The 11,847-nt window shown below is 37.2% G+C and overlaps 1 pseudogene; it reads left to right on the forward strand.

The window, feature by feature from the left end:
• The first annotated feature begins 1,008 nt into the window (after positions 1–1,008).
• Positions 1,009–2,445, forward strand: LOC108358873 (uncharacterized; annotated as a pseudogene).
• Positions 2,446–11,847: the final 9,402 nt, after the last annotated feature.

Here is an 11,847-nt window from a genome sequence, read left to right on the forward strand (position 1 = left end):
TGGTCAACCACTGAAATTAAATTGTGTGACTCCGATGCTACCGTTTTAGGCCTGCATTGGAATCCTCTAAGTGACCACATACTTTTTAAGATGAGCCTTTCAGAATCACATACGTCACCCACAAAGCGCACCGTTTTAAGTGATGTAGCTAAGTTGTACGACCCGATTGGTCTGCTGGCAAAAATTTTTATTCAGACGCTGTGGAAGGCAGACCTTAATTGGGATACTCCGTTACCTGCAGATCAGTGGCACGTTTTCCACAACGGCCTTCGCGAATTGGCGCTTATCCGTGCACCCCGTTGGTTACGCATGTCATCATCTTCACCTGTAACACTTCTGTGATGCCAGCTCAAAGGCCTACGCTGCAGTTATCTACGTAAGTAGCATCTCTGCAGAGGGCAATTCCCAAATGGCCTTTGTTACCGCAAAAACTAAGGTGGCACCGGTGAAGGAAATTGCGATTCCTCGATTAGAGCTTTGTGCGGCACACCTACTTGTAGTAACTCTACGTAATGTTCGTCGGGCGTCTTGAGAACGTACCTTATATACTCTGGAGTGATTCCACCATAGCGCTCCACTGGATTCGCAAGCCACCATGGTCGTTAAAGCAATTCGTCGCTAACCGCGGTGCCTTTATACAGGCCAACACAGATGTTAGAAGTTGGCGCCACATTCGCTCCGGCTGATTGTGCGAGTCGGGGATCTCTGCCCACATCTCCTCAGAATCATCCATCGTGGTGGACAGGTCCGCCTTCTTGACAACAGTGCTATGGAAACGATGCAACCGTCCTAAAACTTACTGAGGATCAACAGCAGGCACATACTGTGGAGTGCCATCCTTTACGTACATTAGTCGCTACTCGTGCTGATCATCAATTGCTCATGACGTCCGCATATGGCTACCGAATACCTCTTATTGAAAAGTTTAGTACACTAGCTCGTGTCCTGAACACAACTGCGCGAATGAGACGCTTTCTGCCTTCGTTCAGGGGTCAGAGAGCTAAAGTTATGACAGCCGAAGAATACGAATGGGCCCTGCTTGTGACTGTTAAACAGGTGCAAGGTAAGGAATATAGAGGCGAAATTAATGCTCTTGTATCCAATTCCATGCTCGATAGTCGAAGTCATCTCTTACCACTCAACCCATACGTGGATGCTGAGGGTATACTTCGAGTTGGTGGACGCCTCAAAAATGCGAGTATTACCGACGAGCAAAAACACCCAATGATTATCCCTAAGGGTGCCTTTACTATCTTACTCATCGCTAATGCTCACCATCGATGTCTTCATGGCGGTATCCAGCAAATGCTGCAATACTTGCGGCGAAGGTTGTGGGTGATGCATGCGCGCTCACAGGTGAAGACATATGTTTGGAGTTGCACTTTGTGTCGGCGACATCAACGAATCCTTCAGCAACAGCAAATGGCAGCGTTGCCGCGAGAGCGAGTACTTGTGGCGCCACCATTTGCAAATAGCGGCCTGGATTATTGTGGTCCGTTTCATATACGCATAGGTGGAAAGAGATTAACGGCAACCACAAAAACTTACGCAGCTATATTCCTGTGCATGGCTTCACGAGCAGTCCATATAGAGCTTGCTGAAGATTTGAGTGCCAGGTCCTTCATAGACGTCTACGATCGCTTCGTAAGTCGTCGCGGTATTTGTGCCAAGCTCTTTAGCGACAACGGCACTCAGTTCGTGGGGAGCGAAAGGCAAATGCGTAAGGATTGCCAGGCATGGGTACCCACATATGCCCAACAGCACGTTGCTCAAGTAGGAACGCAATGGAAGTTCATTGCTCCGTCCGCACCGCACCATGGAGGAATCTGGGAGGCTGCTGTTCGCTCAGCTAAGAAGCATTTACTGCGCATTATGGACCGCCATTTATTGCGCTATAACGAGCTTCTGACGCTGCTAACGAAGTTAGAAGCATGACTTAATTCACGGCCACTGTTAGCATTATACGATGATCCAGAAGGTGGCCTAGCTCTAATGCCAGGCGAAATCCTAATTGGCCGCCCACTAAATTGTCGCCCTGAGCCACCACTACCAGATGTTCGTGACAATCGCCTACATTATTGGCAACGCTTGCAAAGGATGTTCGAAAATTTCTGGCGTCGTTGGCAAAACGAATATTTGAATTCGCTCCAAGCGCGCAGTAAGTGGATGAGACCTGAACCAAATTTACAACGAGATGATGTAGTTCTTATTAGAAATGAGAACTTGCCCCCAGCGTGCTGGCGACTGGGTCGAATCACTGACATCCACCCCGGCAGCGATGGTCTTGTTCGCATCATTACGACTGAATAGAACGGAGACCAGTCAACGGCAGGAGGCATGTACGTCAATCGTCAGTCTCAGCGCCCAATACAAAAGGGAGTACGGCTTACCGGAATACAAGAAGAAATTCTGAACCGCACGGCTTCAGCCGGGCAGGATGTTTGAGATTGTGATAATTTCTCCAGGTGAATCCCCCTACTAGCATACCGACACGCCGCCTATGTCATGCTTAAATCGCCTGATTGTAGCGTTATACCATTTCTTCGCATTGATATACGCAAGCTGCTACTTACATACGCATATATACATATGTATGTACGTATGTCGACCACGTCGCCGACTGCCTAACATTTTTATCTACGTACACACGTTATCACATATGGTATGGATGGGCGGCTGAGCAGACCGCGCGCAGCAGCGCGGGCAAGCAGGTGCTGGATGCGGGGTATAAATTTAAAACCGAAAGGGTAAGCAATAGTCGTGTACGTGTATTAACCCATTTTATGCAATATATATTGCCAAAGGCTATTATATTCACCTCTGTGTTTATAGAGGAAAGATTTCTAACTATATTTGTAGTCTATTTATTAAAGATAATTGAACATCATGAAATGCCGACCAATTTAATTTTTTTTATTAATAAATCAATAAAGTTTAAATTGATTATACATATATAAAAAATAGTATGTACTAATTCATACTGGCGAACAATAACGTCTTAACGATCTTGCTTGCGCATGTGTTCGTAAATAAGAGAGCCGAGTGCTGCTACTAGGCTCAGTCGGTAGAAAACCGTCATATAAAAAGGTTGCTTTGCGCATGATTGTCCATTTTCCAAGCAAATTTCTAACGAAAAATTATCTGCGCACGAACAACCCCTACCTTTGAAAATTTGCGACCAACTTAGAGGTGGAGAAAATATCGTGGCACTATCGATGTTTTTGCATTTTTGCTAAACATCGATGGTTGATGGCGACTATCGAACATCGATGGTTGATGGCGACTATCGATGTTTCTTATTTACACCTCTGCGCATATAAAATGAAATATTCTGCTTTATCCTGAGCAAGGCGAATAATAATAAGGTGGTAGCAGGAGAGCAAAAACAAAAGTTTACATGTATTTTGTTTTTGCTTTGGCGGCATAAACTGTCAAAATCTATAAGTGTGTGTTTGGAAATTCAAACAAAATTTTTCAATTTGACATTAGAAGCCGTAAGGCGAAACACATACACAAAATCAGCTGATCATAGTAAAACTATGGAAACCAAGAGTGAAAAGTGAACCGGTTCGGCGAAAATGAAACTCATGATAAGGCTGATTAGTTTGTAGCTTATAACCAAGGCACTTTAAACAGGTAGTATCAGTAGAGCAAAAACAACATTTGCGTGTATTTTGTTGTTGCTTCTGGTATCGAAAGTGTCAAAAACTGTTCTGAATTTTTTCTTCTAAATCAAAGCGTGCCATGTGAAATACAAAAAATTATAAAAAATAAAAAATTGAAATTGGAAAAATAAAAATTGTTGCAACTTTCTTTCCTAGTAAATTTGTTTGCTTCTCGAAGCATTGATCCATCCTTTACAAGGGCCAGTAATCAGCGGTTGTGCTGCTGAGTTGGGCGAACGTTCCAAAAGCTGCTATTCAATCGCTTGTTTTGTATGGAAAAAGGTTTCACATGCAAATGGATTTTAACAATTCAGAATTTTTGTGAGAAAATATTAAAAATATTTGACATTTTCGAGACCAAATAGTTTGAAAATAAATCAAATCAGCTGCTCTACTGATACTACCTGTTCAATGTACCTTGCTTATAACCTTTCAAAACAAAAACCAAAATATTTTTTAAAACTTTCAAAAAACAATCGTTTATCTCTTTAAAAATATAATATTAATAATAATAGGTTAGCGCTTACACATATGTTAGTGTTTGGCCGAGCTTCTCACCGATTTGTGGACCTATAGTTTTACACCGACTCCGAACGGCGATTGTACTTATTTTGATGAGAAGAAGAAAAATTTCTTGGCAGAAATGCACTCGGTGGTTTGTCATTGTCTGCTGAGGGGCGAAAACAGTTAAGAAAAACCCTTCCCTATATTTTTTTGTGATGGTGCTATGACCAGGGCTTGAACCTAGGTACTGCAGAGCCACTACACCTCAGCGGCCGCCGTTCTCTCTTTAATACTTTTATGTTAATCTCAGTGAATAAAAATGTTACGTTTTTACAAGCTTTTATTTAACTTCCCTTACATATGTATATCTCCTTGAATTTTATTGTCAATTCTAACCAACTTCCCGATGAGCTAGAGACTTGGGACTTTAAACTTAGCTCAAACCCCGATGACAATGTAATATGAAGGACGAATTAATCCACTAGGTGGCACAGGTCTAGAGATGTTCGAAAACCCGTATTTATGGTCCGATATGGTTAATATTTGGAATGCATATATATTACTTTCATGGAAGGAAATAGGTACCTTTGTTTTATTTTATTTGTAATAACTTATTAGGGCGTATTCATAGTCAAAATTAAATTCATACCTAAAGCTACTTGCGGCTCTTTGACGTAATTTTTAATGGGTTATCTGTCAAAAGCGCTACATTTAACTTCAAGTACCAACTTAATTTTGTCTTTAAACCACCTATTTTTTTCACAACAATCGATGTTACATCGATGTTTTCTTTTCGATGTTTCTCCACCTCTCTTTTGGTGTTGCCCGTCGCGTTCACACACGGAAACTCCATTTTTTTGTTGGCTGTGAGATATTTGACATTTACTTTCACTCGCTCTTCGGATTTTTAGGAAATTTTATTGGTCGGCGTTTACGAGAACTAAAGAAAAATGAAAAATCAAGATAAAATTGATTTAATTAAAGATATTATAGAGTGCGTTGTAGAAGCTGCCGATTTAGAATCTGACGATGAAAATCAGGACATACTTGCAGGTAGGTAATCAAATTTTAGTTGTGAAATTTAATAAGAAATTGAGGGCGCTTTTAAAATTGCAGGATTACTTGATATGTGCAAAAAAGTCGCGTCTATGCCTATTAGAAAGCGACATCGGGAGTGGGTTAAAGTATGGAAGAAGAAAAAATCTGTGAATGGATCATACTCTTTTTTGACCAAGGACCTGTCGGTTTATGATAAGCCGAACTATAAAAATTATTTACGGATGAGTGAAACTCAATTTCACCACCTGCTTTCATTTATAAGCCAGGACTTATTAAAACATGATACGCGAATGCGCGACGCCATCACTCCTGCAGAAAAACTAGCTGTAACGCTGCCTTTTTTCGCCACAGGTAAGCTCCAAACAAGTTCTCTTGGTTTTGTTATTTACCTACATACATATTTATGCGAAGCGTCCTAAACGATCCTTGTACTCACTTTTACAGGGGAAACGTTTCAAGGCCTAAACTTTGATTCCAAATTATCGAAGTCTTCAATTAGCGGTATTATTCCGGAAGTTTGCAGTGCTATTTGGGTGCGAATGAAAGAAATTTATATGAGGGTATTAATTTCATTTTTCAATTTTAATTGCGCTCAACACAATTAAATTTTTGTATAGTACCCCGGGACTGCTTCAAAATGGGAGTCAATAGCAAATGAGTTCGCTATTAGATGGCAATTTCCGAACTGTATCGGTGCTTTAGATGGGAAGCATATAAGCTTCCGATCGAGGCGGAAGGATGGGGCGTTTTATTCATTCATTCATTCATTCATTTTTATTCATTATTATCTTATGAAATTTAAAGAAATTAACATTAGTTTGTACATTAGTGAACATACAGTAAAATAGATACAATAAGATAATAGCTAATGGCGTTGAGTGTTCAAAATGAGAACAGTGATAACACCATTTACTGTTATAATTACAATCGAAGTATAGAGATGTAGAAATGTGGGATGCAAAAAGAATATCATTTACCGGAGTTATAAAGGTTTAACATTGATGATAAATAAAGTTTTAATATAAAAGTTTTTTTAAAAATTAATAGAAATAAAGTACATCGGTTCATTACATAGCAAGCAACTTACAAGTGAACTTGTTAAATCAAAATAAAAAGTAGTAAGAAAATATGTTGCAATGTTATTATTTTATNCGCTATTAGATGGCAATTTCCGAACTGTATCGGTGCTTTAGATGGGAAGCATATAAGCTTCCGATCGAGGCGGAAGGATGGGGCGTTTTATTCATTCATTCATTCATTCATTTTTATTCATTATTATCTTATGAAATTTAAAGAAATTAACATTAGTTTGTACATTAGTGAACATACAGTAAAATAGATACAATAAGATAATAGCTAATGGCGTTGAGTGTTCAAAATGAGAACAGTGATAACACCATTTACTGTTATAATTACAATCGAAGTATAGAGATGTAGAAATGTGGGATGCAAAAAGAATATCATTTACCGGAGTTATAAAGGTTTAACATTGATGATAAATAAAGTTTTAATATAAAAGTTTTTTTAAAAATTAAAAGAAATAAAGTACATCGGTTCATTACATAGCAAGCAACTTACAAGTGAACTTGTTAAATCAAAATAAAAAGTAGTAAGAAAATATGTTGCAATGTTATTATTTTATTAACTACAAGGGAACGAATAGCATTGTGTTATTGGCGCTTGTAGATGCTAACTGCAAATTTATTTTTGTTGATGTTGGCTGCAATGGGCGAAACAATGATGCAGGCGTTTTCTTGCATAGCAAACTCTCCACTCTTCTACGCGAGGAAAGGGGATTGCCGACAAATGCAACCATCGGAAACAATCGATGCCTTCCCTTCGTTGTTGTTGGAGATGACGCGTTCCCTATGCAGCGGCATCTGATGAAGCCATACCCATACTATTCAAATTGCCCCCAGAAACAAATTTTTAACTCCCGATTATCTCGCGCCAGGCACGTGGTTGAGCTTTCGTTTGGAATCCTGGCAAACAGATTCCGAATCTTTCTTGCTTCAATCAACCTCAAAGTGGAAACAGTGCAAAGCATCACCTTAGCTTGCTGTGTCCTGCATAATTTTTTAGCAGATGGCAATAGTTCAGCAGTTAATGTGAATTACTCTCCAGCCGAAAAAACTGTTACTGCTTCGGCCAATCCGTATAACCCCCGAAGGGGTGCGGCAGAGGATATTCGCCGACAATTTATGGAATATTTTAACCATGAGCGTAAACTGGACTGGTAGCATACTATTCAATAAATATTTAAGGTTTTGTGTCGATTTACAAATGATTTGAGTTTAAGTTGTACAAATTCTTTTCAACGGATTTAGAAAGATTTTCTTTTTACTTACATAGTTTTTCTTAGATAACTTACTTATCTTTTACGTTACTTACTTTTCCTACATACCATGCTCTTGCTTTATACTTACCCTTCCATATATTTACCCGTTAGCTTTAAACATAAGGTTAAGGAGGCGAAATTTATATACCAAATAAACACTTAAATTGCTACAATCGAAAAAAGCGGTAATCTTCTTTCATTTCGCAAAGCAGGCAACTACCTAACTAATCCAGTTAAAATAATAACCCAAATTAAAAAAAAAACTGAAATTATATGTACTATTTGAGCTGCAATAAATTTCAAAAAAGGCGGGATAATAGCTTGCAATTTACTGAAACAAAAACTGTGAATTAGGCAGTGTTAACCAAACATAAGCATATTTATTTTCAATCTCTTTACAGGTATCGAACGTAGGAATGGCAAAACTAATGTTAATTTAAATTATCGCACCTCTGTTAACTTAAGCTATTCTTCAATACGTCCACAGATTTAATAATGTTGGAAAACTTAGAATTCTAATTGCTAACTACACTTAACAGCAAAAGTCTGCATACACCATATATTTTTTAAATATTCACAATCAGCCTCATTGCGAGTGTCGTGTCGAGTGCAAGTCGTTTTTCGAGAGTCGAGTCGTATCGAAAATTGCACGGTATTCCCTAAAATTTTGACTCGACTAGTGTATTAAAAACGAAAAACTTGGCAGTACTGGATAGTTTTCGACGATTTTCGCTATTTACTAATTTCTGCACGACAGTAGGCAATGCTAATGCTGTCGTTTCGTACAATTTAGTCTAATTTACGACTTCCGCAATGAAGCTGAATATTTTGCAAACTAAAGTTTGTTTGTTACTTTTAATAAAAATCTTGATCATCCCCTAAACAAAATCATATAAACCAAGGGTTTCAAGCTTTATACAAAATTAAGGAAAATTCAATGAATTTTCATCAAAAGTTTCAACTTTTTAATCAGATTAAAAAAAATTTTAAGTATCAGTTTTATAGCTCATTCAATTTTAGTATAATAGTATATAAAAATTGATTAAGAATACTAAAATTGAGTGAGCTATAAAACTGCATACTTTAAATTTTTTAAAAAATCTGATTAAAAAGTTGAAACTTTTGATGAAAATTCATTTATTTTATATGATTNATTTCTGCACGACAGTAGGCAATGCTAATGCTGTCGTTTCGTACAATTTAGTCTAATTTACGACTTCCGCAATGAAGCTGAATATTTTGCAAACTAAAGTTTGTTTGTTACTTTTAATAAAAATCTTGATCATCCCCTAAACAAAATCATATAAACCAAGGGTTTCAAGCTTTATACAAAATTAAGGAAAATTCATTTATTTTATATGATTTTGTTTAGGGATGATCAAGATTTTTTATAAAAAATAACAAACAAACTTTAGTTTGCAAAATATTGTGAATATTAAAAAGATATGGTATATGCAGACTTTTGCTGTTAAGTGTATATCGATGGCTGAGTGGAAGATCGACCTATCTCGGCAGCCGGTTCGAAAACGCCCTATCTCAGAAAACTTTTCAAGAACGCCCTACTTCAGAATTTTATTCAAAACCCACCTATTTCAGAATTTTATTGAAAAACACTCTTTCTCAGAATTTTGTTGAAGAACGCCATATCTCAAAATTCGGTTCAAAAACGCTCTATCTCAAACGAAAATACATTGAAAATAAGCTTAGATATGGCGTTTTTGAATCGGCAGCTGAGATAGGGCGTTATTCAACCAAATTCTGAGGTAGGGTGTTTTTAAATCAAATTCTGAAGTAGGGCGTTCTTGAAAAGTTTTCTGAGATAGAGCAATGTTGAAAAATTTTCTGAGATAGGGCGTTTTCGAACTGGCTGCCGAGATAGGTCGATCTTCCACTCAGCCACCGATATGTAGGTACGAACTTGCTTTTGGCTGTGGCTTCTCTTAGTCTAAAACAGAAAATATCCTTTTTGCAGGTACAATTTAGTTCCCGTTTCAGTCTTAAATTTTACGCTTTATAATCTGCGAGATATAACGACTAATTTAACTTATTTCCAAATTTTCGAAAAATCAGAGTGCTGAAACTTACACTTAATTAAAATCACTTTCATCAAATACTCCTTCCATTGCATTTTGTAGTAAATCGCGTTCATCAAATACTCCATCCATTGCATTTCGTGATAAATCAATCCTAGTTGATGGCGGTGTTTCATTTTTTGATTTTTGTACCAATCGCCGCATAAGACACTGCACTACCCAAGACGAACCTGCTGTTCTGTACCTATTTCGCCCATTTGTGCTGACACTAAGCTACCTAGCCAAGTAAATGGCCGAATCTTCTTTTCCGCCATCATCCCTTTGAAAGAAGCTAAATCTTTACGCAATCTAGCCAATGTGGTATCTTTATAAAAATTAAACGTTAAATNTTGACGTGTTGCCGAAGTGATGATACTGTAGTTCAAAAACATTCAAAGACACTTGCTTGTTTGAAATTAAGCATTGATAAGTACATACATACATACTTATNTTTTCAAAAGTGGATTAGGCCTCCATGTATTGGAATTAATAAATACCTTTATTTTTCTCTGCGGCTCCTCACACACGCTACTGTCATCAGTTAGCTTTCATTACAAAAAAAAAGATAAAAACATTAGGGTTTTTCACGCAAAAGATCAAGTGGCCTGGCACTCTGCCAGAAGAGTAGATTACCACAAGCAACGACTATTGACAACAGCATTGCTTGAGCTAATCTGCTCTTCTGCCAGAGTGTCAGGCCACTTGCTCAATTTGGTGAATAGCCATATACATAATTTTGGTTTGTTTTTTAATAAATTTGCTTACTGAATTGATTTCCAGCGTCGAGTTGGCTTGCGGACTTTCTGGTTCAGAGCTCAGCTTTTTAAAAGGAAAATAAATATCAAGAAAATATAAGAAAAAGCGAATTTAAATTTTTAAAATACCTCGAAATTGCTTTGCCCCTCTCTCATATTTGTGTGAATTCCCAAAAATTGCAATTGTGAGAAGGACCACAGCTTTGGTGTATATATATATAGCAAAGTCCGGAACCACTCTTTTTAGAGGCGCGCATCTCTCGTATCTCCCTCATAAACTGCACCCTTAAATTTTTCCATTTTCTTTTTATTTCGTTTATATTAAAGTTATTTTCCATTTCTTGGCAAATTTCATTAAATGCTTGAGCTTTGGCGTCGCGGTTTAAATATTCCGCTGACCTCACATTGTATATACATTCTTTTTGCTGCACTAAATTTATTAGTGTTTCCACGTCTGATTCAGACCATTTCCGAGTCACTGACATTTTCTTTGATATACTTATGTATATATTTCGGTATTTTTAAGAAATACTTTAAACAATTCAATATTACAAAAAGCGTGGTAAAATACGCGTATGTGCAAATTATGGCGCGATTGGAAAATGTATATGAAAGGAAATGTCAAATTTGATTTGCAGCTAACTTAAATTCACTAAGACGAACGAGAGCACAAAGCGTGTTTCCCGAGTACGGGCGACTCGGTACCCGTCCCCTTTCCTCGTCGCTCTCTCCCCTACAAGCTTCGAGTTTCCGCAACAAAAGTTTCCGTGTCTGAACATCGACTTTCAATGCAAAAGTGAATTACAAAACAGCTAATATGCACGCAAGCAAGTCGGTACTCACCACCAGTGTTGCCATTTCTGTTTCTACGGTCCCGCCAGATTAATAAACAAAAATCGCTAGAATCCTGCTAAATCATTTAAATTCTGTAAACTCTTATGAAAAAAAGTTTCTTTTATAATTTAGCAGTTAAACTTTATTTGATAAAATTAGAGATCATATCTTTATAAAAAACCATCAGTTTTTTAACAACAAAATTGGAACTTCGTTATAAGGTTTTATAACCAGTGTTGGGATTTTGTGGCATTAAATTAAGTATAAATATTGATTTTTAAGAGTTTTATACCATTTCTACGAAAAATGTTTTTTTCTCCATATAAAATACATGGAAAACTTTGAGCGCTTTGAGCACCCCCTAAATATTTTTTGATTTCAAAATTAAAAAATAGAGGTATATTTCTTTCGATATAGAACAATCCTAGGGGGTGCCGGCATTAAAAATCCGACCTTATTTTTTTTACATACATTTTTGGACCACTTTAATGTACATACATATGTGTACAAATGCATTGTTTCAAATAAAATATATATCTTGATTGAATTAAAGTGAAAATTCAATTGGTTCTATAAAAGTTTAAAATCGTTATTAGTGCGTTACTATTTATTTTGGCTTT

This window comes from Rhagoletis zephyria, unplaced genomic scaffold (genome assembly GCF_001687245.7).
Source record: "Rhagoletis zephyria isolate East Lansing unplaced genomic scaffold, Rhagoletis_zephyria_1.1 Rzeph_scaffold_00308, whole genome shotgun sequence".
Classification (NCBI taxonomy): domain Eukaryota; kingdom Metazoa; phylum Arthropoda; class Insecta; order Diptera; family Tephritidae; genus Rhagoletis; species Rhagoletis zephyria.